The sequence below is a fragment of the Scleropages formosus genome, chromosome 10, assembly GCF_900964775.1.
Source record: "Scleropages formosus chromosome 10, fSclFor1.1, whole genome shotgun sequence".
Taxonomy (NCBI): Eukaryota; Metazoa; Chordata; class Actinopteri; order Osteoglossiformes; family Osteoglossidae; genus Scleropages; species Scleropages formosus.
The window spans coordinates 1,092,121-1,113,975 of NC_041815.1; the positions used below are offsets into that span (position 1 = coordinate 1,092,121).

The 21,855-nt window shown below is 45.5% G+C and overlaps 24 non-coding genes across 24 annotated transcripts; all 24 read left to right on the top strand.

The window, feature by feature from the left end:
* Positions 1-349: 349 nt before the first annotated feature.
* On the top strand, positions 350-421 carry trnah-gug (transfer RNA histidin (anticodon GUG)). Its single transcript has one exon. It is a non-coding gene; the product is annotated as a tRNA-His (tRNA).
* A 1,282-nt stretch (positions 422-1,703) lies between these two features.
* trnah-gug (transfer RNA histidin (anticodon GUG)) lies at positions 1,704-1,775 on the top strand. The gene has a single exon. It is a non-coding gene; the product is annotated as a tRNA-His (tRNA).
* A 605-nt stretch (positions 1,776-2,380) lies between these two features.
* On the top strand, positions 2,381-2,452 carry trnah-gug (transfer RNA histidin (anticodon GUG)). Its single transcript has one exon. It is a non-coding gene; the product is annotated as a tRNA-His (tRNA).
* A 605-nt stretch (positions 2,453-3,057) lies between these two features.
* Positions 3,058-3,129, top strand: trnah-gug (transfer RNA histidin (anticodon GUG)). Its single transcript has one exon. It is a non-coding gene; the product is annotated as a tRNA-His (tRNA).
* A 605-nt stretch (positions 3,130-3,734) lies between these two features.
* trnah-gug (transfer RNA histidin (anticodon GUG)) lies at positions 3,735-3,806 on the top strand. The gene has a single exon. It is a non-coding gene; the product is annotated as a tRNA-His (tRNA).
* Positions 3,807-4,411: 605 nt separating this feature from the next.
* Positions 4,412-4,483, top strand: trnah-gug (transfer RNA histidin (anticodon GUG)). The gene has a single exon. It is a non-coding gene; the product is annotated as a tRNA-His (tRNA).
* A 1,282-nt stretch (positions 4,484-5,765) lies between these two features.
* On the top strand, positions 5,766-5,837 carry trnah-gug (transfer RNA histidin (anticodon GUG)). The gene has a single exon. It is a non-coding gene; the product is annotated as a tRNA-His (tRNA).
* Positions 5,838-7,796: 1,959 nt separating this feature from the next.
* On the top strand, positions 7,797-7,868 carry trnah-gug (transfer RNA histidin (anticodon GUG)). The gene has a single exon. It is a non-coding gene; the product is annotated as a tRNA-His (tRNA).
* Positions 7,869-8,473: 605 nt separating this feature from the next.
* trnah-gug (transfer RNA histidin (anticodon GUG)) lies at positions 8,474-8,545 on the top strand. Its single transcript has one exon. It is a non-coding gene; the product is annotated as a tRNA-His (tRNA).
* Positions 8,546-9,150: 605 nt separating this feature from the next.
* On the top strand, positions 9,151-9,222 carry trnah-gug (transfer RNA histidin (anticodon GUG)). Its single transcript has one exon. It is a non-coding gene; the product is annotated as a tRNA-His (tRNA).
* Positions 9,223-9,827: 605 nt separating this feature from the next.
* trnah-gug (transfer RNA histidin (anticodon GUG)) lies at positions 9,828-9,899 on the top strand. The gene has a single exon. It is a non-coding gene; the product is annotated as a tRNA-His (tRNA).
* Positions 9,900-10,504: 605 nt separating this feature from the next.
* trnah-gug (transfer RNA histidin (anticodon GUG)) lies at positions 10,505-10,576 on the top strand. The gene has a single exon. It is a non-coding gene; the product is annotated as a tRNA-His (tRNA).
* A 605-nt stretch (positions 10,577-11,181) lies between these two features.
* trnah-gug (transfer RNA histidin (anticodon GUG)) lies at positions 11,182-11,253 on the top strand. Its single transcript has one exon. It is a non-coding gene; the product is annotated as a tRNA-His (tRNA).
* Positions 11,254-11,858: 605 nt separating this feature from the next.
* On the top strand, positions 11,859-11,930 carry trnah-gug (transfer RNA histidin (anticodon GUG)). Its single transcript has one exon. It is a non-coding gene; the product is annotated as a tRNA-His (tRNA).
* Positions 11,931-12,535: 605 nt separating this feature from the next.
* On the top strand, positions 12,536-12,607 carry trnah-gug (transfer RNA histidin (anticodon GUG)). Its single transcript has one exon. It is a non-coding gene; the product is annotated as a tRNA-His (tRNA).
* A 1,282-nt stretch (positions 12,608-13,889) lies between these two features.
* trnah-gug (transfer RNA histidin (anticodon GUG)) lies at positions 13,890-13,961 on the top strand. The gene has a single exon. It is a non-coding gene; the product is annotated as a tRNA-His (tRNA).
* Positions 13,962-14,566: 605 nt separating this feature from the next.
* trnah-gug (transfer RNA histidin (anticodon GUG)) lies at positions 14,567-14,638 on the top strand. Its single transcript has one exon. It is a non-coding gene; the product is annotated as a tRNA-His (tRNA).
* A 1,282-nt stretch (positions 14,639-15,920) lies between these two features.
* trnah-gug (transfer RNA histidin (anticodon GUG)) lies at positions 15,921-15,992 on the top strand. The gene has a single exon. It is a non-coding gene; the product is annotated as a tRNA-His (tRNA).
* A 1,282-nt stretch (positions 15,993-17,274) lies between these two features.
* Positions 17,275-17,346, top strand: trnah-gug (transfer RNA histidin (anticodon GUG)). Its single transcript has one exon. It is a non-coding gene; the product is annotated as a tRNA-His (tRNA).
* Positions 17,347-18,629: 1,283 nt separating this feature from the next.
* Positions 18,630-18,701, top strand: trnah-gug (transfer RNA histidin (anticodon GUG)). Its single transcript has one exon. It is a non-coding gene; the product is annotated as a tRNA-His (tRNA).
* Positions 18,702-19,306: 605 nt separating this feature from the next.
* On the top strand, positions 19,307-19,378 carry trnah-gug (transfer RNA histidin (anticodon GUG)). The gene has a single exon. It is a non-coding gene; the product is annotated as a tRNA-His (tRNA).
* Positions 19,379-19,983: 605 nt separating this feature from the next.
* trnah-gug (transfer RNA histidin (anticodon GUG)) lies at positions 19,984-20,055 on the top strand. The gene has a single exon. It is a non-coding gene; the product is annotated as a tRNA-His (tRNA).
* Positions 20,056-20,660: 605 nt separating this feature from the next.
* On the top strand, positions 20,661-20,732 carry trnah-gug (transfer RNA histidin (anticodon GUG)). The gene has a single exon. It is a non-coding gene; the product is annotated as a tRNA-His (tRNA).
* A 605-nt stretch (positions 20,733-21,337) lies between these two features.
* On the top strand, positions 21,338-21,409 carry trnah-gug (transfer RNA histidin (anticodon GUG)). The gene has a single exon. It is a non-coding gene; the product is annotated as a tRNA-His (tRNA).
* The last annotated feature ends 446 nt before the right edge of the window (positions 21,410-21,855 follow it).

Genomic DNA, 21,855 nt, shown 5'->3' on the forward strand with positions numbered 1-21,855 from the left:
CTTGAGAAAATGGCCAAAAGTAGCATGTCTGAAGAAGTTAAGATGGAGAAAAGTGGCGTCTGTGGAATTTTCGAGAGCCTGGCTCAAAGACGTGTTCGGAAATCTTGGCGAAATTCCAGGCTATGAAGCGATCACATGTTAACGTATGGAAGCTAGAAGGAGGGTTTTGTTGACGACACGTTTGTAGTTTACACAGTGAAGTTGACATTGAACCAGGCTGTGCGATTTTGCCATTTGTCAAAGATTTTGAGGTTGAAAGCATTGCGCTGAATGTGTGAAATCAACAGACTTCCACGTGCAACGTTGTGCACCTGCGCTCTTGGAGTGAGCATGTAGCACTAGAAGACCAGCCGTGATCGTATAGAGGTTAGTACTCTGCGTTGTGGCCGCAGCAACCCCGGTTCGAATCCGGGTCACGGCAGGGGTTGCGTCTGAGCTTCCTGTAGGGAGCTGTTGGTACTCGTGGTTTACTTTGAACCACAGGATGTAAATGAGGAAGGGATGACTTTTGCAAAATCCCTAGGTGTGGTCAAGAAGATTGAGATGAGACACTTTTAACTGGAAGTACGTTGACAATAAAACTTTTGTACATGTTGCACTCGTGGTAATTTAGATATAAGAATACTCACTAAACGGTACTGAAAAGCTTAGTTTCCTTGCCTGGTGGTTGGGGGCCTCTTGAGAAAATGGCCAAAAGTAGCATGTCTGAAGAAGTTAAGATGGAGAAAAGTGGCGTCTGTGGAATTTTCGAGAGCCTGGCTCAAAGACGTGTTCGGAAATCTTGGCGAAATTCCAGGCTATGAAGCGATCACATGTTAACGTATGGAAGCTAGAAGGAGGGTTTTGTTGACGACACGTTTGTAGTTTACACAGTGAAGTTGACATTGAACCAGGCTGTGCGATTTTGCCATTTGTCAAAGATTTTGAGGTTGAAAGCATTGCGCTGAATGTGTGAAATCAACAGACTTCCATGTGCAACGTTGTGCACCTGTGCTCTTGGAGTGAGCATGTAGCACTAGAAGACCAGCTGTGATCGTATAGAGGTTAGTACTCTGCGTTGTGGCCGCAGCAACCCCCGTTCGAATCCGGGTCACGGCAGGGGTTGCGCCTGAGCTTCCTGTAGGGAGCTGTTGGTACTCGTGGTTTACTTTGAACCACAGGATGTAAATGAGGAAGGGATGACTTTTGCAAAATCCCTAGGTGTGGTCAAGAAGATTGAGATGAGACACTTTTAACTGGAAGTACGTTGACAATAAAACTTTTGTACATGTTGCACTCGTGGTAATTTAGATATAAGAATACTCACTAAACGGTACTGAAAAGCTTAGTTTCCTTGCCTGGTGGTTGGGGGCCTCTTGAGAAAATGGCCAAAAGTAGCATGTCTGAAGAAGTTAAGATGGAGAAAAGTGGCGTCTGTGGAATTTTCGAGAGCCTGGCTCAAAGACGTGTTCGGAAATCTTGGCGAAATTCCAGGCTATGAAGCGATCACATGTTAACGTATGGAAGCTAGAAGGAGGGTTTTGTTGACGACACGTTTGTAGTTTACACAGTGAAGTTGACATTGAACCAGGCTGTGCGATTTTGCCATTTGTCAAAGATTTTGAGGTTGAAAGCATTGCGCTGAATGTGTGAAATCAACAGACTTCCACGTGCAACGTTGTGCACCTGCGCTCTTGGAGTGAGCATGTAGCACTAGAAGACCAGCCGTGATCGTATAGAGGTTAGTACTCTGCGTTGTGGCCGCAGCAACCCCGGTTCGAATCCGGGTCACGGCAGGGGTTGCGTCTGAGCTTCCTGTAGGGAGCTGTTGGTACTCGTGGTTTACTTTGAACCACAGGATGTAAATGAGGAAGGGATGACTTTTGCAAAATCCCTAGGTGTGGTCAAGAAGATTGAGATGAGACACTTTTAACTGGAAGTACGTTGACAATAAAACTTTTGTACATGTTGCACTCGTGGTAATTTAGATATAAGAATACTCACTAAACGGTACTGAAAAGCTTAGTTTCCTTGCCTGGTGGTTGGGGGCCTCTTGAGAAAATGGCCAAAAGTAGCATGTCTGAAGAAGTTAAGATGGAGAAAAGTGGCGTCTGTGGAATTTTCGAGAGCCTGGCTCAAAGACGTGTTCGGAAATCTTGGCGAAATTCCAGGCTATGAAGCGATCACATGTTAACGTATGGAAGCTAGAAGGAGGGTTTTGTTGACGACACGTTTGTAGTTTACACAGTGAAGTTGACATTGAACCAGGCTGTGCGATTTTGCCATTTGTCAAAGATTTTGAGGTTGAAAGCATTGCGCTGAATGTGTGAAATCAACAGACTTCCACGTGCAACGTTGTGCACCTGTGCTCTTGGAGTGAGCATGTAGCACTAGAAGACCAGCCGTGATCGTATAGAGGTTAGTACTCTGCGTTGTGGCCGCAGCAACCCCGGTTCGAATCCGGGTCACGGCAGGGGTTGCGTCTGAGCTTCCTGTAGGGAGCTGTTGGTACTCGTGGTTTACTTTGAACCACAGGATGTAAATGAGGAAGGGATGACTTTTGCAAAATCCCTAGGTGTGGTCAAGAAGATTGAGATGAGACACTTTTAACTGGAAGTACGTTGACAATAAAACTTTTGTACATGTTGCACTCGTGGTAATTTAGATATAAGAATACTCACTAAACGGTACTGAAAAGCTTAGTTTCCTTGCCTGGTGGTTGGGGGCCTCTTGAGAAAATGGCCAAAAGTAGCATGTCTGAAGAAGTTAAGATGGAGAAAAGTGGCGTCTGTGGAATTTTCGAGAGCCTGGCTCAAAGACGTGTTCGGAAATCTTGGCGAAATTCCAGGCTATGAAGCGATCACATGTTAACGTATGGAAGCTAGAAGGAGGGTTTTGTTGACGACACGTTTGTAGTTTACACAGTGAAGTTGACATTGAACCAGGCTGTGCGATTTTGCCATTTGTCAAAGATTTTGAGGTTGAAAGCATTGCGCTGAATGTGTGAAATCAACAGACTTCCACGTGCAACGTTGTGCACCTGCGCTCTTGGAGTGAGCATGTAGCACTAGAAGACCAGCCGTGATCGTATAGAGGTTAGTACTCTGCGTTGTGGCCGCAGCAACCCCGGTTCGAATCCGGGTCACGGCAGGGGTTGCGTCTGAGCTTCCTGTAGGGAGCTGTTGGTACTCGTGGTTTACTTTGAACCACAGGATGTAAATGAGGAAGGGATGACTTTTGCAAAATCCCTAGGTGTGGTCAAGAAGATTGAGATGAGACACTTTTAACTGGAAGTACGTTGACAATAAAACTTTTGTACATGTTGCACTCGTGGTAATTTAGATATAAGAATACTCACTAAACGGTACTGAAAAGCTTAGTTTCCTTGCCTGGTGGTTGGGGGCCTCTTGAGAAAATGGCCAAAAGTAGCATGTCTGAAGAAGTTAAGATGGAGAAAAGTGGCGTCTGTGGAATTTTCGAGAGCCTGGCTCAAAGACGTGTTCGGAAATCTTGGCGAAATTCCAGGCTATGAAGCGATCACATGTTAACGTATGGAAGCTAGAAGGAGGGTTTTGTTGACGACACGTTTGTAGTTTACACAGTGAAGTTGACATTGAACCAGGCTGTGCGATTTTGCCATTTGTCAAAGATTTTGAGGTTGAAAGCATTGCGCTGAATGTGTGAAATCAACAGACTTCCACGTGCAACGTTGTGCACCTGCGCTCTTGGAGTGAGCATGTAGCACTAGAAGACCAGCCGTGATCGTATAGAGGTTAGTACTCTGCGTTGTGGCCGCAGCAACCCCGGTTCGAATCCGGGTCACGGCAGGGGTTGCGTCTGAGCTTCCTGTAGGGAGCTGTTGGTACTCGTGGTTTACTTTGAACCACAGGATGTAAATGAGGAAGGGATGACTTTTGCAAAATCCCTAGGTGTGGTCAAGAAGATTGAGATGAGACACTTTTAACTGGAAGTACGTTGACAATAAAACTTTTGTACATGTTGCACTCGTGGTAATTTAGATATAAGAATACTCACTAAACGGTACTGAAAAGCTTAGTTTCCTTGCCTGGTGGTTGGGGGCCTCTTGAGAAAATGGCCAAAAGTAGCATGTCTGAAGAAGTTAAGATGGAGAAAAGTGGCGTCTGTGGAATTTTCGAGAGCCTGGCTCAAAGACGTGTTCGGAAATCTTGGCGAAATTCCAGGCTATGAAGCGATCACATGTTAACGTATGGAAGCTAGAAGGAGGGTTTTGTTGACGACACGTTTGTAGTTTACACAGTGAAGTTGACATTGAACCAGGCTGTGCGATTTTGCCATTTGTCAAAGATTTTGAGGTTGAAAGCATTGCGCTGAATGTGTGAAATCAACAGACTTCCACGTGCAACGTTGTGCACCTGCGCTCTTGGAGTGAGCATGTAGCACTAGAAGACCAGCCGTGATCGTATAGAGGTTAGTACTCTGCGTTGTGGCCGCAGCAACCCCGGTTCGAATCCGGGTCACGGCAGGGGTTGCGTCTGAGCTTCCTGTAGGGAGCTGTTGGTACTCGTGGTTTACTTTGAACCACAGGATGTAAATGAGGAAGGGATGACTTTTGCAAAATCCCTAGGTGTGGTCAAGAAGATTGAGATGAGACACTTTTAACTGGAAGTACGTTGACAATAAAACTTTTGTACATGTTGCACTCGTGGTAATTTAGATATAAGAATACTCACTAAACGGTACTGAAAAGCTTAGTTTCCTTGCCTGGTGGTTGGGGGCCTCTTGAGAAAATGGCCAAAAGTAGCATGTCTGAAGAAGTTAAGATGGAGAAAAGTGGCGTCTGTGGAATTTTCGAGAGCCTGGCTCAAAGACGTGTTCGGAAATCTTGGCGAAATTCCAGGCTATGAAGCGATCACATGTTAACGTATGGAAGCTAGAAGGAGGGTTTTGTTGACGACACGTTTGTAGTTTACACAGTGAAGTTGACATTGAACCAGGCTGTGCGATTTTGCCATTTGTCAAAGATTTTGAGGTTGAAAGCATTGCGCTGAATGTGTGAAATCAACAGACTTCCACGTGCAACGCTGTGCACCTGTGCTCTTGGAGTGAGCATGTAGCACTAGAAGACCAGCCGTGATCGTATAGAGGTTAGTACTCTGCGTTGTGGCCGCAGCAACCCCGGTCCGAATCTGGGTCACGGCAGGGGTTGCGTCTGAGCTTCCTGTAGGGAGCTGTTGGTACTCGTGGTTTACTTTGAACCACAGGATGTAAATGAGGAAGGGATGACTTTTGCAAAATCCCTAGGTGTGGTCAAGAAGATTGAGATGAGACACTTTTAACTGGAAGTACGTTGACAATAAAACTTTTGTACATGTTGCACTCGTGGTAATTTAGATATAAGAATACTCACTAAACGGTACTGAAAAGCTTAGTTTCCTTGCCTGGTGGTTGGGGGCCTCTTGAGAAAATGGCCAAAAGTAGCATGTCTGAAGAAGTTAAGATGGAGAAAAGTGGCGTCTGTGGAATTTTCGAGAGCCTGGCTCAAAGACGTGTTCGGAAATCTTGGCGAAATTCCAGGCTATGAAGCGATCACATGTTAACGTATGGAAGCTAGAAGGAGGGTTTTGTTGACGACACGTTTGTAGTTTACACAGTGAAGTTGACATTGAACCAGGCTGTGCGATTTTGCCATTTGTCAAAGATTTTGAGGTTGAAAGCATTGCGCTGAATGTGTGAAATCAACAGACTTCCACGTGCAACGTTGTGCACCTGCGCTCTTGGAGTGAGCATGTAGCACTAGAAGACCAGCCGTGATCGTATAGAGGTTAGTACTCTGCGTTGTGGCCGCAGCAACCCCGGTTCGAATCCGGGTCACGGCAGGGGTTGCGTCTGAGCTTCCTGTAGGGAGCTGTTGGTACTCGTGGTTTACTTTGAACCCCAGGATGTAAATGAGGAAGGGATGACTTTTGCAAAATCCCTAGGTGTGGTCAAGAAGATTGAGATGAGACACTTTTAACTGGAAGTACGTTGACAATAAAACTTTTGTACATGTTGCACTCGTGGTAATTTAGATATAAGAATACTCACTAAACGGTACTGAAAAGCTTAGTTTCCTTGCCTGGTGGTTGGGGGCCTCTTGAGAAAATGGCCAAAAGTAGCATGTCTGAAGAAGTTAAGATGGAGAAAAGTGGCGTCTGTGGAATTTTCGAGAGCCTGGCTCAAAGACGTGTTCGGAAATCTTGGCGAAATTCCAGGCTATGAAGCGATCACATGTTAACGTATGGAAGCTAGAAGGAGGGTTTTGTTGACGACACGTTTGTAGTTTACACAGTGAAGTTGACATTGAACCAGGCTGTGCGATTTTGCCATTTGTCAAAGATTTTGAGGTTGAAAGCATTGCGCTGAATGTGTGAAATCAACAGACTTCCATGTGCAACGTTGTGCACCTGTGCTCTTGGAGTGAGCATGTAGCACTAGAAGACCAGCCGTGATCGTATAGAGGTTAGTACTCTGCGTTGTGGCCGCAGCAACCCCCGTTCGAATCCGGGTCACGGCAGGGGTTGCGCCTGAGCTTCCTGTAGGGAGCTGTTGGTACTCGTGGTTTACTTTGAACCACAGGATGTAAATGAGGAAGGGATGACTTTTGCAAAATCCCTAGGTGTGGTCAAGAAGATTGAGATGAGACACTTTTAACTGGAAGTACGTTGACAATAAAACTTTTGTACATGTTGCACTCGTGGTAATTTAGATATAAGAATACTCACTAAACGGTACTGAAAAGCTTAGTTTCCTTGCCTGGTGGTTGGGGGCCTCTTGAGAAAATGGCCAAAAGTAGCATGTCTGAAGAAGTTAAGATGGAGAAAAGTGGCGTCTGTGGAATTTTCGAGAGCCTGGCTCAAAGACGTGTTCGGAAATCTTGGCGAAATTCCAGGCTATGAAGCGATCACATGTTAACGTACGGAAGCTAGAAGGAGGGTTTTGTTGACGACACGTTTGTAGTTTACACAGTGAAGTTGACATTGAACCAGGCTGTGCGATTTTGCCATTTGTCAAAGATTTTGAGGTTGAAAGCATTGCGCTGAATGTGTGAAATCAACAGACTTCCATGTGCAACGTTGTGCACCTGCGCTCTTGGAGTGAGCATGTAGCACTAGAAGACCAGCCGTGATCGTATAGAGGTTAGTACTCTGCGTTGTGGCCGCAGCAACCCCCGTTCGAATCCGGGTCACGGCAGGGGTTGCGTCTGAGCTTCCTGTAGGGAGCTCTTGGTACTCGTGGTTTACTTTGAACCACAGGATGTAAATGAGGAAGGGATGACTTTTGCAAAATCCCTAGGTGTGGTCAAGAAGATTGAGATGAGACACTTTTAACTGGAAGTACGTTGACAATAAAACTTTTGTACATGTTGCACTCGTGGTAATTTAGATATAAGAATACTCACTAAACGGTACTGAAAAGCTTAGTTTCCTTGCCTGGTGGTTGGGGGCCTCTTGAGAAAATGGCCAAAAGTAGCATGTCTGAAGAAGTTAAGATGGAGAAAAGTGGCGTCTGTGGAATTTTCGAGAGCCTGGCTCAAAGACGTGTTCGGAAATCTTGGCGAAATTCCAGGCTATGAAGCGATCACATGTTAACGTATGGAAGCTAGAAGGAGGGTTTTGTTGACGACACGTTTGTAGTTTACACAGTGAAGTTGACATTGAACCAGGCTGTGCGATTTTGCCATTTGTCAAAGATTTTGAGGTTGAAAGCATTGCGCTGAATGTGTGAAATCAACAGACTTCCACGTGCAACGTTGTGCACCTGCGCTCTTGGAGTGAGCATGTAGCACTAGAAGACCAGCCGTGATCGTATAGAGGTTAGTACTCTGCGTTGTGGCCGCAGCAACCCCGGTTCGAATCCGGGTCACGGCAGGGGTTGCGTCTGAGCTTCCTGTAGGGAGCTGTTGGTACTCGTGGTTTACTTTGAACCACAGGATGTAAATGAGGAAGGGATGACTTTTGCAAAATCCCTAGGTGTGGTCAAGAAGATTGAGATGAGACACTTTTAACTGGAAGTACGTTGACAATAAAACTTTTGTACATGTTGCACTCGTGGTAATTTAGATATAAGAATACTCACTAAACGGTACTGAAAAGCTTAGTTTCCTTGCCTGGTGGTTGGGGGCCTCTTGAGAAAATGGCCAAAAGTAGCATGTCTGAAGAAGTTAAGATGGAGAAAAGTGGCGTCTGTGGAATTTTCGAGAGCCTGGCTCAAAGACGTGTTCGGAAATCTTGGCGAAATTCCAGGCTATGAAGCGATCACATGTTAACGTATGGAAGCTAGAAGGAGGGTTTTGTTGACGACACGTTTGTAGTTTACACAGTGAAGTTGACATTGAACCAGGCTGTGCGATTTTGCCATTTGTCAAAGATTTTGAGGTTGAAAGCATTGCGCTGAATGTGTGAAATCAACAGACTTCCATGTGCAACGTTGTGCACCTGTGCTCTTGGAGTGAGCATGTAGCACTAGAAGACCAGCCGTGATCGTATAGAGGTTAGTACTCTGCGTTGTGGCCGCAGCAACCCCGGTTCGAATCCGGGTCACGGCAGGGGTTGCGTCTGAGCTTCCTGTAGGGAGGTCTTGGTACTCGTGGTTTACTTTGAACCACAGGATGTAAATGAGGAAGGGATGACTTTTGCAAAATCCCTAGGTGTGGTCAAGAAGATTGAGATGAGACACTTTTAACTGGAAGTACGTTGACAATAAAACTTTTGTACATGTTGCACTCGTGGTAATTTAGATATAAGAATACTCACTAAACGGTACTGAAAAGCTTAGTTTCCTTGCCTGGTGGTTGGGGGCCTCTTGAGAAAATGGCCAAAAGTAGCATGTCTGAAGAAGTTAAGATGGAGAAAAGTGGCGTCTGTGGAATTTTCGAGAGCCTGGCTCAAAGACGTGTTCGGAAATCTTGGCGAAATTCCAGGCTATGAAGCGATCACATGTTAACGTATGGAAGCTAGAAGGAGGGTTTTGTTGACGACACGTTTGTAGTTTACACAGTGAAGTTGACATTGAACCAGGCTGTGCGATTTTGCCATTTGTCAAAGATTTTGAGGTTGAAAGCATTGCGCTGAATGTGTGAAATCAACAGACTTCCATGTGCAACGTTGTGCACCTGTGCTCTTGGAGTGAGCATGTAGCACTAGAAGACCAGCCGTGATCGTATAGAGGTTAGTACTCTGCGTTGTGGCCGCAGCAACCCCGGTTCGAATCCGGGTCACGGCAGGGGTTGCGTCTGAGCTTCCTGTAGGGAGCTGTTGGTACTCGTGGTTTACTTTGAACCACAGGATGTAAATGAGGAAGGGATGACTTTTGCAAAATCCCTAGGTGTGGTCAAGAAGATTGAGATGAGACACTTTTAACTGGAAGTACGTTGACAATAAAACTTTTGTACATGTTGCACTCGTGGTAATTTAGATATAAGAATACTCACTAAACGGTACTGAAAAGCTTAGTTTCCTTGCCTGGTGGTTGGGGGCCTCTTGAGAAAATGGCCAAAAGTAGCATGTCTGAAGAAGTTAAGATGGAGAAAAGTGGCGTCTGTGGAATTTTCGAGAGCCTGGCTCAAAGACGTGTTCGGAAATCTTGGCGAAATTCCAGGCTATGAAGCGATCACATGTTAACGTATGGAAGCTAGAAGGAGGGTTTTGTTGACGACACGTTTGTAGTTTACACAGTGAAGTTGACATTGAACCAGGCTGTGCGATTTTGCCATTTGTCAAAGATTTTGAGGTTGAAAGCATTGCGCTGAATGTGTGAAATCAACAGACTTCCATGTGCAACGTTGTGCACCTGTGCTCTTGGAGTGAGCATGTAGCACTAGAAGACCAGCCGTGATCGTATAGAGGTTAGTACTCTGCGTTGTGGCCGCAGCAACCCCGGTTCGAATCCGGGTCACGGCAGGGGTTGCGTCTGAGCTTCCTGTAGGGAGCTGTTGGTACTCGTGGTTTACTTTGAACCACAGGATGTAAATGAGGAAGGGATGACTTTTGCAAAATCCCTAGGTGTGGTCAAGAAGATTGAGATGAGACACTTTTAACTGGAAGTACGTTGACAATAAAACTTTTGTACATGTTGCACTCGTGGTAATTTAGATATAAGAATACTCACTAAACGGTACTGAAAAGCTTAGTTTCCTTGCCTGGTGGTTGGGGGCCTCTTGAGAAAATGGCCAAAAGTAGCATGTCTGAAGAAGTTAAGATGGAGAAAAGTGGCGTCTGTGGAATTTTCGAGAGCCTGGCTCAAAGACGTGTTCGGAAATCTTGGCGAAATTCCAGGCTATGAAGCGATCACATGTTAACGTATGGAAGCTAGAAGGAGGGTTTTGTTGACGACACGTTTGTAGTTTACACAGTGAAGTTGACATTGAACCAGGCTGTGCGATTTTGCCATTTGTCAAAGATTTTGAGGTTGAAAGCATTGCGCTGAATGTGTGAAATCAACAGACTTCCATGTGCAACGTTGTGTACCTGTGCTCTTGGAGTGAGCATGTAGCACTAGAAGACCAGCCGTGATCGTACAGAGGTTAGTACTCTGCGTTGTGGCCGCAGCAACCCCGGTTCGAATCCGGGTCACGGCAGGGGTTGCGTCTGAGCTTCCTGTAGGGAGCTGTTGGTACTCGTGGTTTACTTTGAACCACAGGATGTAAATGAGGAAGGGATGACTTTTGCAAAATCCCTAGGTGTGGTCAAGAAGATTGAGATGAGACACTTTTAACTGGAAGTACGTTGACAATAAAACTTTTGTACATGTTGCACTCGTGGTAATTTAGATATAAGAATACTCACTAAACGGTACTGAAAAGCTTAGTTTCCTTGCCTGGTGGTTGGGGGCCTCTTGAGAAAATGGCCAAAAGTAGCATGTCTGAAGAAGTTAAGATGGAGAAAAGTGGCGTCTGTGGAATTTTCGAGAGCCTGGCTCAAAGACGTGTTCGGAAATCTTGGCGAAATTCCAGGCTATGAAGCGATCACATGTTAACGTATGGAAGCTAGAAGGAGGGTTTTGTTGACGACACGTTTGTAGTTTACACAGTGAAGTTGACATTGAACCAGGCTGTGCGATTTTGCCATTTGTCAAAGATTTTGAGGTTGAAAGCATTGAGCTGAATGTGTGAAATCAACAGACTTCCATGTGCAACGTTGTGCACCTGTGCTCTTGGAGTGAGCATGTAGCACTAGAAGACCAGCCGTGATCGTATAGAGGTTAGTACTCTGCGTTGTGGCCGCAGCAACCCCGGTTCGAATCCGGGTCACGGCAGGGGTTGCGTCTGAGCTTCCTGTAGGGAGCTGTTGGTACTCGTGGTTTACTTTGAACCACAGGATGTAAATGAGGAAGGGATGACTTTTGCAAAATCCCTAGGTGTGGTCAAGAAGATTGAGATGAGACACTTTTAACTGGAAGTACGTTGACAATAAAACTTTTGTACATGTTGCACTCGTGGTAATTTAGATATAAGAATACTCACTAAACGGTACTGAAAAGCTTAGTTTCCTTGCCTGGTGGTTGGGGGCCTCTTGAGAAAATGGCCAAAAGTAGCATGTCTGAAGAAGTTAAGATGGAGAAAAGTGGCGTCTGTGGAATTTTCGAGAGCCTGGCTCAAAGACGTGTTCGGAAATCTTGGCGAAATTCCAGGCTATGAAGCGATCACATGTTAACGTATGGAAGCTAGAAGGAGGGTTTTGTTGACGACACGTTTGTAGTTTACACAGTGAAGTTGACATTGAACCAGGCTGTGCGATTTTGCCATTTGTCAAAGATTTTGAGGTTGAAAGCATTGCGCTGAATGTGTGAAATCAACAGACTTCCATGTGCAACGTTGTGCACCTGTGCTCTTGGAGTGAGCATGTAGCACTAGAAGACCAGCCGTGATCGTATAGAGGTTAGTACTCTGCGTTGTGGCCGCAGCAACCCCGGTTCGAATCCGGGTCACGGCAGGGGTTGCGTCTGAGCTTCCTGTAGGGAGCTCTTGGTACTCGTGGTTTACTTTGAACCACAGGATGTAAATGAGGAAGGGATGACTTTTGCAAAATCCCTAGGTGTGGTCAAGAAGATTGAGATGAGACACTTTTAACTGGAAGTACGTTGACAATAAAACTTTTGTACATGTTGCACTCGTGGTAATTTAGATATAAGAATACTCACTAAACGGTACTGAAAAGCTTAGTTTCCTTGCCTGGTGGTTGGGGGCCTCTTGAGAAAATGGCCAAAAGTAGCATGTCTGAAGAAGTTAAGATGGAGAAAAGTGGCGTCTGTGGAATTTTCGAGAGCCTGGCTCAAAGACGTGTTCGGAAATCTTGGCGAAATTCCAGGCTATGAAGCGATCACATGTTAACGTATGGAAGCTAGAAGGAGGGTTTTGTTGACGACACGTTTGTAGTTTACACAGTGAAGTTGACATTGAACCAGGCTGTGCGATTTTGCCATTTGTCAAAGATTTTGAGGTTGAAAGCATTGCGCTGAATGTGTGAAATCAACAGACTTCCATGTGCAACGTTGTGCACCTGTGCTCTTGGAGTGAGCATGTAGCACTAGAAGACCAGCCGTGATCGTATAGAGGTTAGTACTCTGCGTTGTGGCCGCAGCAACCCCGGTTCGAATCCGGGTCACGGCAGGGGTTGCGTCTGAGCTTCCTGTAGGGAGCTGTTGGTACTCGTGGTTTACTTTGAACCACAGGATGTAAATGAGGAAGGGATGACTTTTGCAAAATCCCTAGGTGTGGTCAAGAAGATTGAGATGAGACACTTTTAACTGGAAGTACGTTGACAATAAAACTTTTGTACATGTTGCACTCGTGGTAATTTAGATATAAGAATACTCACTAAACGGTACTGAAAAGCTTAGTTTCCTTGCCTGGTGGTTGGGGGCCTCTTGAGAAAATGGCCAAAAGTAGCATGTCTGAAGAAGTTAAGATGGAGAAAAGTGGCGTCTGTGGAATTTTCGAGAGCCTGGCTCAAAGACGTGTTCGGAAATCTTGGCGAAATTCCAGGCTATGAAGCGATCACATGTTAACGTATGGAAGCTAGAAGGAGGGTTTTGTTGACGACACGTTTGTAGTTTACACAGTGAAGTTGACATTGAACCAGGCTGTGCGATTTTGCCATTTGTCAAAGATTTTGAGGTTGAAAGCATTGCGCTGAATGTGTGAAATCAACAGACTTCCATGTGCAACGTTGTGCACCTGCTCTCTTGGAGTAAGCATGTAGCACTAGAAGACCAGCCGTGATCGTATAGAGGTTAGTACTCTGCGTTGTGGCCGCAGCAACCCCGGTCCGAATCCGGGTCACGGCAGGGGTTGCGTCTGAGCTTCCTGTAGGGAGCTGTTGGTACTCGTGGTTTACTTTGAACCACAGGATGTAAATGAGGAAGGGATGACTTTTGCAAAATCCCTAGGTGTGGTCAAGAAGATTGAGATGAGACACTTTTAACTGGAAGTACGTTGACAATAAAACTTTTGTACATGTTGCACTCGTGGTAATTTAGATATAAGAATACTCACTAAACGGTACTGAAAAGCTTAGTTTCCTTGCCTGGTGGTTGGGGGCCTCTTGAGAAAATGGCCAAAAGTAGCATGTCTGAAGAAGTTAAGATGGAGAAAAGTGGCGTCTGTGGAATTTTCGAGAGCCTGGCTCAAAGACGTGTTCGGAAATCTTGGCGAAATTCCAGGCTATGAAGCGATCACATGTTAACGTATGGAAGCTAGAAGGAGGGTTTTGTTGACGACACGTTTGTAGTTTACACAGTGAAGTTGACATTGAACCAGGCTGTGCGATTTTGCCATTTGTCAAAGATTTTGAGGTTGAAAGCATTGCGCTGAATGTGTGAAATCAACAGACTTCCATGTGCAACGTTGTGCACCTGTGCTCTTGGAGTGAGCATGTAGCACTAGAAGACCAGCCGTGATCGTATAGAGGTTAGTACTCTGCGTTGTGGCCGCAGCAACCCCGGTTCGAATCCGGGTCACGGCAGGGGTTGCGTCTGAGCTTCCTGTAGGGAGCTGTTGGTACTCGTGGTTTACTTTGAACCACAGGATGTAAATGAGGAAGGGATGACTTTTGCAAAATCCCTAGGTGTGGTCAAGAAGATTGAGATGAGACACTTTTAACTGGAAGTACGTTGACAATAAAACTTTTGTACATGTTGCACTCGTGGTAATTTAGATATAAGAATACTCACTAAACGGTACTGAAAAGCTTAGTTTCCTTGCCTGGTGGTTGGGGGCCTCTTGAGAAAATGGCCAAAAGTAGCATGTCTGAAGAAGTTAAGATGGAGAAAAGTGGCGTCTGTGGAATTTTCGAGAGCCTGGCTCAAAGACGTGTTCGGAAATCTTGGCGAAATTCCAGGCTATGAAGCGATCACATGTTAACGTATGGAAGCTAGAAGGAGGGTTTTGTTGACGACACGTTTGTAGTTTACACAGTGAAGTTGACATTGAACCAGGCTGTGCGATTTTGCCATTTGTCAAAGATTTTGAGGTTGAAAGCATTGCGCTGAATGTGTGAAATCAACAGACTTCCATGTGCAACGTTGTGCACCTGTGCTCTTGGAGTGAGCATGTAGCACTAGAAGACCAGCCGTGATCGTACAGAGGTTAGTACTCTGCGTTGTGGCCGCAGCAACCCCGGTTCGAATCCGGGTCACGGCAGGGGTTGCGTCTGAGCTTCCTGTAGGGAGCTGTTGGTACTCGTGGTTTACTTTGAACCACAGGATGTAAATGAGGAAGGGATGACTTTTGCAAAATCCCTAGGTGTGGTCAAGAAGATTGAGATGAGACACTTTTAACTGGAAGTACGTTGACAATAAAACTTTTGTACATGTTGCACTCGTGGTAATTTAGATATAAGAATACTCACTAAACGGTACTGAAAAGCTTAGTTTCCTTGCCTGGTGGTTGGGGGCCTCTTGAGAAAATGGCCAAAAGTAGCATGTCTGAAGAAGTTAAGATGGAGAAAAGTGGCGTCTGTGGAATTTTCGAGAGCCTGGCTCAAAGACGTGTTCGGAAATCTTGGCGAAATTCCAGGCTATGAAGCGATCACATGTTAACGTATGGAAGCTAGAAGGAGGGTTTTGTTGACGACACGTTTGTAGTTTACACAGTGAAGTTGACATTGAACCAGGCTGTGCGATTTTGCCATTTGTCAAAGATTTTGAGGTTGAAAGCATTGCGCTGAATGTGTGAAATCAACAGACTTCCATGTGCAACGTTGTGCACCTGTGCTCTTGGAGTGAGCATGTAGCACTAGAAGACCAGCCGTGATCGTATAGAGGTTAGTACTCTGCGTTGTGGCCGCAGCAACCCCGGTCCGAATCCGGGTCACGGCAGGGGTTGCGTCTGAGCTTCCTGTAGGGAGCTCTTGGTACTCGTGGTTTACTTTGAACCACAGGATGTAAATGAGGAAGGGATGACTTTTGCAAAATCCCTAGGTGTGGTCAAGAAGATTGAGATGAGACACTTTTAACTGGAAGTACGTTGACAATAAAACTTTTGTACATGTTGCACTCGTGGTAATTTAGATATAAGAATACTCACTAAACGGTACTGAAAAGCTTAGTTTCCTTGCCTGGTGGTTGGGGGCCTCTTGAGAAAATGGCCAAAAGTAGCATGTCTGAAGAAGTTAAGATGGAGAAAAGTGGCGTCTGTGGAATTTTCGAGAGCCTGGCTCAAAGACGTGTTCGGAAATCTTGGCGAAATTCCAGGCTATGAAGCGATCACATGTTAACGTATGGAAGCTAGAAGGAGGGTTTTGTTGACGACACGTTTGTAGTTTACACAGTGAAGTTGACATTGAACCAGGCTGTGCGATTTTGCCATTTGTCAAAGATTTTGAGGTTGAAAGCATTGCGCTGAATGTGTGAAATCAACAGACTTCCATGTGCAACGTTGTGCACCTGTGCTCTTGGAGTGAGCATGTAGCACTAGAAGACCAGCCGTGATCGTATAGAGGTTAGTACTCTGCGTTGTGGCCGCAGCAACCCCGGTTCGAATCCGGGTCACGGCAGGGGTTGCGTCTGAGCTTCCTGTAGGGAGCTCTTGGTACTCGTGGTTTACTTTGAACCACAGGATGTAAATGAGGAAGGGATGACTTTTGCAAAATCCCTAGGTGTGGTCAAGAAGATTGAGATGAGACACTTTTAACTGGAAGTACGTTGACAATAAAACTTTTGTACATGTTGCACTCGTGGTAATTTAGATATAAGAATACTCACTAAACGGTACTGAAAAGCTTAGTTTCCTTGCCTGGTGGTTGGGGGCCTCTTGAGAAAATGGCCAAAAGTAGCATGTCTGAAGAAGTTAAGATGGAGAAAAGTGGCGTCTGTGGAATTTTCGAGAGCCTGGCTCAAAGACGTGTTCGGAAATCTTGGCGAAATTCCAGGCTATGAAGCGATCACATGTTAACGTATGGAAGCTAGAAGGAGGGTTTTGTTGACGACACGTTTGTAGTTTACACAGTGAAGTTGACATTGAACCAGGCTGTGCGATTTTGCCATTTGTCAAAGATTTTGAGGTTGAAAGCATTGCGCTGAATGTGTGAAATCAACAGACTTCCACGTGCAACGCTGTGCACCTGTGCTCTTGGAGTGAGCATGTAGCACTAGAAGACCAGCCGTGATCGTATAGAGGTTAGTACTCTGCGTTGTGGCCGCAGCAACCCCGGTCCGAATCTGGGTCACGGCAGGGGTTGCGTCTGAGCTTCCTGTAGGGAGCTGTTGGTACTCGTGGTTTACTTTGAACCACAGGATGTAAATGAGGAAGGGATGACTTTTGCAAAATCCCTAGGTGTGGTCAAGAAGATTGAGATGAGACACTTTTAACTGGAAGTACGTTGACAATAAAACTTTTGTACATGTTGCACTCGTGGTAATTTAGATATAAGAATACTCACTAAACGGTACTGAAAAGCTTAGTTTCCTTGCCTGGTGGTTGGGGGCCTCTTGAGAAAATGGCCAAAAGTAGCATGTCTGAAGAAGTTAAGATGGAGAAAAGTGGCGTCTGTGGAATTTTCGAGAGCCTGGCTCAAAGACGTGTTCGGAAATCTTGGCGAAATTCCAGGCTATGAAGCGATCACATGTTAACGTATGGAAGCTAGAAGGAGGGTTTTGTTGACGACACGTTTGTAGTTTACACAGTGAAGTTGACATTGAACCAGGCTGTGCGATTTTGCCATTTGTCAAAGATTTTGAGGTTGAAAGCATTGCGCTGAATGTGTGAAATCAACAGACTTCCACGTGCAACGTTGTGCACCTGCGCTCTTGGAGTGAGCATGTAGCACTAGAAGACCAGCCGTGATCGTATAGAGGTTAGTACTCTGCGTTGTGGCCGCAGCAACCCCGGTTCGAATCCGGGTCACGGCAGGGGTTGCGTCTGAGCTTCCTGTAGGGAGCTCTTGGTACTCGTGGTTTACTTTGAACCACAGGATGTAAATGAGGAAGGGATGACTTTTGCAAAATCCCTAGGTGTGGTCAAGAAGATTGAGATGAGACACTTTTAACTGGAAGTACGTTGACAATAAAACTTTTGTACATGTTGCACTCGTGGTAATTTAGATATAAGAATACTCACTAAACGGTACTGAAAAGCTTAGTTTCCTTGCCTGGTGGTTGGGGGCCTCTTGAGAAAATGGCCAAAAGTAGCATGTCTGAAGAAGTTAAGATGGAGAAAAGTGGCGTCTGTGGAATTTTCGAGAGCCTGGCTCAAAGACGTGTTCGGAAATCTTGGCGAAATTCCAGGCTATGAAGCGATCACATGTTAACGTATGGAAGCTAGAAGGAGGGTTTTGTTGACGACACGTTTGTAGTTTACACAGTGAAGTTGACATTGAACCAGGCTGTGCGATTTTGCCATTTGTCAAAGATTTTGAGGTTGAAAGCATTGCGCTGAATGTGTGAAATCAACAGACTTCCACTGTGCAACGTTGTGCACCTGTGCTCTTGGAGTGAGCATGTAGCACTAGAAGACCAGCCGTGATCGTATAGAGGTTAGTACTCTGCGTTGTGGCCGCAGCAACCCCCGTTCGAATCCGGGTCACGGCAGGGGTTGCGTCTGAGCTTCCTGTAGGGAGCTCTTGGTACTCGTGGTTTACTTTGAACCACAGGATGTAAATGAGGAAGGGATGACTTTTGCAAAATCCCTAGGTGTGGTCAAGAAGATTGAGATGAGACACTTTTAACTGGAAGTACGTTGACAATAAAACTTTTGTACATGTTGCACTCGTGGTAATTTAGATATAAGAATACTCACTAAACGGTACTGAAAAGCTTAGTTTCCTTGCCTGGTGGTTGGGGGCCTCTTGAGAAAATGGCCAAAAGTAGCATGTCTGAAGAAGTTAAGATGGAGAAAAGTGGCGTCTGTGGAATTTTCGAGAGCCTGGCTCAAAGACGTGTTCGGAAATCTTGGCGAAATTCCAGGCTATGAAGCGATCACATGTTAACGTATGGAAGCTAGAAGGAGGGTTTTGTTGACGACACGTTTGTAGTTTACACAGTGAAGTTGACATTGAACCAGGCTGTGCGATTTTGCCATTTGTCAAAGATTTTGAGGTTGAAAGCATTGCGCTGAATGTGTGAAATCAACAGACTTCCATGTGCAACGTTGTGCACCTGTGCTCTTGGAGTGAGCATGTAGCACTAGAAGACCAGCCGTGATCGTATAGAGGTTAGTACTCTGCGTTGTGGCCGCAGCAACCCCGGTTCGAATCCGGGTCACGGCAGGGGTTGCGTCTGAGCTTCCTGTAGGGAGCTCTTGGTACTCGTGGTTTACTTTGAACCACAGGATGTAAATGAGGAAGGGATGACTTTTGCAAAATCCCTAGGTGTGGTCAAGAAGATTGAGATGAGACACTTTTAACTGGAAGTACGTTGACCATAAAACTTTTGTACATGTTGCACTCGTGGTAATTTAGATATAAGAATACTCACTAAACGGTACTGAAAAGCTTAGTTTCCTTGCCTGGTGGTTGGGGGCCTCTTGAGAAAATGGCCAAAAGTAGCATGTCTGAAGAAGTTAAGATGGAGAAAAGTGGCGTCTGTGGAATTTTCGAGAGCCTGGCTCAAAGACGTGTTCGGAAATCTTGGCGAAATTCCAGGCTATGAAGCGATCACATGTTAACGTATGGAAGCTAGAAGGAGGGTTTTGTTGACGACACGTTTGTAGTTTACACAGTGAAGTTGACATTGAACCAGGCTGTGCGATTTTGCCATTTGTCAAAGATTTTGAGGTTGAAAGCATTGAGCTGAATGTGTGAAATCAACAGACTTCCATGTGCAACGTTGTGCACCTGTGCTCTTGGAGTGAGCATGTAGCACTAGAAGACCAGCCGTGATCGTATAGAGGTTAGTACTCTGCGTTGTGGCCGCAGCAACCCCGGTTCGAATCCGGGTCACGGCAGGGGTTGCGTCTGAGCTTCCTGTAGGGAGCTCTTGGTACTCGTGGTTTACTTTGAACCACAGGATGTAAATGAGGAAGGGATGACTTTTGCAAAATCCCTAGGTGTGGTCAAGAAGATTGAGATGAGACACTTTTAACTGGAAGTACGTTGACAATAAAACTTTTGTACATGTTGCACTCGTGGTAATTTAGATATAAGAATACTCACTAAACGGTACTGAAAAGCTTAGTTTCCTTGCCTGGTGGTTGGGGGCCTCTTGAGAAAATGGCCAAAAGTAGCATGTCTGAAGAAGTTAAGATGGAGAAAAGTGGCGTCTGTGGAATTTTCGAGAGCCTGGCTCAAAGACGTGTTCGGAAATCTTGGCGAAATTCCAGGCTATGAAGCGATCACATGTTAACGTATGGAAGCTAGAAGGAGGGTTTTGTTGACGACACGTTTGTAGTTTACACAGTGAAGTTGACATTGAACCAGGCTGTGCGATTTTGCCATTTGTCAAAGATTTTGAGGTTGAAAGCATTGCGCTGAATGTGTGAAATCAACAGACTTCCATGTGCAACGTTGTGCACCTGTGCTCTTGGAGTGAGCATGTAGCACTAGAAGACCAGCCGTGATCGTATAGAGGTTAGTACTCTGCGTTGTGGCCGCAGCAACCCCGGTTCGAATCCGGGTCACGGCAGGGGTTGCGTCTGAGCTTCCTGTAGGGAGCTCTTGGTACTCGTGGTTTACTTTGAACCACAGGATGTAAATGAGGAAGGGATGACTTTTGCAAAATCCCTAGGTGTGGTCAAGAAGATTGAGATGAGACACTTTTAACTGGAAGTACGTTGACAATAAAACTTTTGTACATGTTGCACTCGTGGTAATTTAGATATAAGAATACTCACTAAACGGTACTGAAAAGCTTAGTTTCCTTGCCTGGTGGTTGGGGGCCTCTTGAGAAAATGGCCAAAAGTAGCATGTCTGAAGAAGTTAAGATGGAGAAAAGTGGCGTCTGTGGAATTTTCGAGAGCCTGGCTCAAAGACGTGTTCGGAAATCTTGGCGAAATTCCAGGCTATGAAGCGATCACATGTTAACGTATGGAAGCTAGAAGGAGGGTTTTGTTGACGACACGTTTGTAGTTTACACAGTGAAGTTGACATTGAACCAGGCTGTGCGATTTTGCCATTTGTCAAAGATTTTGAGGTTGAAAGCATTGCGCTGAATGTGTGAAATCAACAGACTTCCACGTGCAACGTTGTGCACCTGCGCTCTTGGAGTGAGCATGTAGCACTAGAAGACCAGCCGTGATCGTATAGAGGTTAGTACTCTGCGTTGTGGCCGCAGCAACCCCGGTTCGAATCCGGGTCACGGCAGGGGTTGCGTCTGAGCTTCCTGTAGGGAGCTGTTGGTACTCGTGGTTTACTTTGAACCACAGGATGTAAATGAGGAAGGGATGACTTTTGCAAAATCCCTAGGTGTGGTCAAGAAGATTGAGATGAGACACTTTTAACTGGAAGTACGTTGACAATAAAACTTTTGTACATGTTGCACTCGTGGTAATTTAGATATAAGAATACTCACTAAACGGTACTGAAAAGCTTAGTTTCCTTGCCTGGTGGTTGGGGGCCTCTTGAGAAAATGGCCAAAAGTAGCATGTCTGAAGAAGTTAAGATGGAGAAAAGTGGCGTCTGTGGAATTTTCGAGAGCCTGGCTCAAAGACGTGTTCGGAAATCTTGGCGAAATTCCAGGCTATGAAGCGATCACATGTTAACGTATGGAAGCTAGAAGGAGGGTTTTGTTGACGACACGTTTGTAGTTTACACAGTGAAGTTGACATTGAACCAGGCTGTGCGATTTTGCCATTTGTCAAAGATTTTGAGGTTGAAAGCATTGCGCTGAATGTGTGAAATCAACAGACTTCCACGTGCAACGTTGTGCACCTGCGCTCTTGGAGTGAGCATGTAGCACTAGAAGACCAGCCGTGATCGTATAGAGGTTAGTACTCTGCGTTGTGGCCGCAGCAACCCCGGTTCGAATCCGGGTCACGGCAGGGGTTGCGTCTGAGCTTCCTGTAGGGAGCTGTTGGTACTCGTGGTTTACTTTGAACCACAGGATGTAAATGAGGAAGGGATGACTTTTGCAAAATCCCTAGGTGTGGTCAAGAAGATTGAGATGAGACACTTTTAACTGGAAGTACGTTGACCATAAAACTTTTGTACATGTTGCACTCGTGGTAATTTAGATATAAGAATACTCACTAAACGGTACTGAAAAGCTTAGTTTCCTTGCCTGGTGGTTGGGGGCCTCTTGAGAAAATGGCCAAAAGTAGCATGTCTGAAGAAGTTAAGATGGAGAAAAGTGGCGTCTGTGGAATTTTCGAGAGCCTGGCTCAAAGACGTGTTCGGAAATCTTGGCGAAATTCCAGGCTATGAAGCGATCACATGTTAACGTACGGAAGCTAGAAGGAGGGTTTTGTTGACGACACGTTTGTAGTTT